We start from the raw sequence: 3,263 nt of genomic DNA, 5'->3' as shown, positions 1-3,263 counted from the left end.
CAGCTAATTTTAACTCCTTCTCATAGGTTTTTCCCTCCTCGTATAAGCTATTTGCAAAATATGAAATGTCTCACTTTTAGTCATTGGAAAGTGTTAAATTTCCATCAGTAAATGAGCTATTGCTTTAATGGCTCTAGGAACATGTAGCGGGATGGTTTTGTTTTTGGGTTTTTTTTAGTTCTTTTGCAATTAAAAAAAATTTTTTTTTTTGCTTTTGCAGCATTTAGTTCAGTATCATGAACCCATATATTTAAAAAATAGCATCTGATGAAAATGATGATGATAATGATAATAATGATCATGTTTTCATGATTTTGGTAGTTCTCACATGCACATTTTTGGGAGAAATTCTTTGTGTGTAATGGGTTGTTTCATCTTTTAAAGAGAGCATTTCTCTATTTTCAAGATTCTCACGGTCCTTCAACCATTTATGTAGTTAATTTTGCATTCGTGTTCAGAAATTCAGCTTCTAAGTCTATATAGGTGAGCTTTACATCATTTTATTTTTAAATTTCAGATCCTTATGTTTTAGATTTCATTGTAAAATGAGAAACCTTTTATTATTTCATATCTGAAAATCCCTGGGATTTTCTAAGGAATTATGAATTCTTCATGCAATCTTCATTTGACAAAACCTTCTGTGCACTTTCTTGAAGGAGAATAAACTCACCCTGTATACATGTAAAATGCTATGATAGAACTAAACGGCATTTTTACGTACTTTGCAGTTCTGGAATGCCAATAGGGAAAGCTCAAATTCAAAAGTAGAGATGATAAACATGGATGGTCTGAGACATATATTGCCTTGTTTCATATTTATGTAATGAGCAAGCTACTTACAACCCTGACTTTAGCTTTTCCATGTATAAAATAGAAAAAAAAATACTACCTCCTTTACAGAGTTATTCTGAGGATTACATTAATTAATACTTTATGTAGGAAACACTTATAAAAGAATCTGACCAATTCCAGTGCTAGATAAGCAAAGGCTTATATCTTTCCTAATGTACTAAAAATATATTTAAATGCAGGTGACCTATAGACATTTACATTGTTCTTTGTTATTTTTCTCTTTTTTTTTTTGCCATAATTTTATCTGATAAACTTTCTTGGATTACTTTGTAGCTCAAGTATCTTCTAGAAATCATAACAATTATGTAAAATAGAAAGGGAAGGAGAATGTTATACTACCAATAGTACATTGTGTATTCTTCAACTCTACCTTTACAATCTACTATGTCCAAACAGAAACTACAAACTCTATGAAAAGTGTGGTAAACATTCTTTTTTTTTAAATATATTATCCAGTGGAACCGACAGGTGGTGTGATCTTTAAGGCTCTGGACTCCCACATGGCTGACCATGGGTTGAGTCCTGGATCTGGCAGTTTGCTTTCTTGCTTTCCCTCTCTCTGATGAGTGTATGTGTCCTATAGCAAATTAAATAATAAATTAAATAAAATCAATAACTCTTAAATTATTTGAGTATTACTATTATTATTATCATCCAGTAACCCACTACCACATATTCTGAACCTTAAGTGAATAAATGCAGCATTATTCTTGCACTGAAACATTAATTATGTAATATAATTGTGTAATTAACAAACACTTATTAAGCACTGAGAATGTGCTGAGCATTGTATTAGGCTGTAGGGACACATGGAACTTACTGTAATTACTTTTTTTTTTTTGGGAGAGGTTTTCACTATAGGGCGCGTACGCTCGCCAGACAGACAGAGACAGAGAGACAGAAAGCGAGATATCACCCCCAGGGGGGATGGTCACGCTGCAATCCCTTCTCCTCCATTCTCCTCTCGGGATCTTCGGCACGCATGCACACGCGCCCAGTGTGAGGTCTAAGCCACCGGGTCTGGGACGCGAACTGCGGTTGACTATGTGGGAGTCCAGCGACATAGCCATTACGCTAACTGCTGGTTCCCAAAAAGCTCTTCAGATACATGTGTGTGCCCAAAATCCCAAGAGGAGAATGGAGAAGAGGGGATTACAGAGTGACTGTCCCTCCCCATGGGGAGTGGGACTTTCTCACTCACCCACCCTTACTTATCTATGGAGAGGGCATACTCCCTATAATAAAATAAAAACAAAATGAACAAACAAATTTAAAAAAAAAAAACTGGATTTTCTTTATTTCTTTCCAGTCAGCTGAGCTACATGGTTTTGCTAGAAGTATATGAAAGAATCTGGCTTCGTTTAGTGTAATTGTTAAAGGGAGGGACATTTTAATAGCCCTTCCAGATAATTAAGCATCCTTTAAATATTAGACAAAAGCTCTCATAGCTGCTTAAAGGTTCACAACAATACAGAATCCAAAACTGTATCAATGAACTTCTTATAATGTTGTATTCAAATTTATTATCTATCTCACACTTGGAATGACTCTTTTACTGTCTTTTTCTTTAACATAATGTACCGGTCATTTAAAAAATATTGACTGATTTATTTATATTTTCTAGCTTTTGGCATGTTTTATTTTCAGTATATAAAAAAATCACAGTTCCTAGTATCACAGTCAATTTCATCGACAGAATATTTAGGTATTGAGGAGGGGGCTTTGAAACTCACTATGGCAAGAATATGATTTCCAAAACTTCATTCGTTATTCTGAGCTATACCATGGGCCATAAAACGACTCAGTTATTTTTCATAAATTGACAGACTCCCTTCATTCATTGTTTTTAAAGAAAATGTACCCCAAGTACCTAATTTTGAATAAACATAGCTTGTCTATTAGTCATCCAAGCAAAAACCTGCTTTGTGAAAAATGTGCTAATTCAGCTTGAAATTTAAACCAGCACACAAGTGCTTTTCTGGGAGTCAATCATCATACTTGGGTATGCAGTGAGAGTGTTTCATTCTTTCTTTCCATTGTGTCACACAGAATATTAAAAAGACATTTACTCAAGGGTCAAAAATATAATTAGTAATTTTTGTTGTTCATCGACTACATTTTTAAGGTACACCAGCTTATTTTATGCCCTTATCAGCACAATGCATCAAAGAATCCTGATAGAAGCTCTGTTTGATGCTGCTGCCTTTACTCACAATGCTGCATCATTGATGTTAAGCTCAACAAAGTTAAAAAGACAAATATCATCTTAATATTCTTTTCTAATGGGTGTGGCTTCACCAACACTCTGAAAGGATCTCAAGGACTCCTAGGTGGATACTTTAAGTACCACAGTTTTATTATGTTAAACCATGAGTTTAAGGGTTGCTTTTATATATATATATATATACATA

This window comes from Tupaia chinensis, unplaced genomic scaffold, assembly GCF_000334495.1.
Source record: "Tupaia chinensis unplaced genomic scaffold, TupChi_1.0 Scaffold000084_3, whole genome shotgun sequence".
Classification (NCBI taxonomy): Eukaryota; Metazoa; Chordata; class Mammalia; order Scandentia; family Tupaiidae; genus Tupaia; species Tupaia belangeri.
This window is presented reverse-complemented; position numbering follows the sequence as displayed.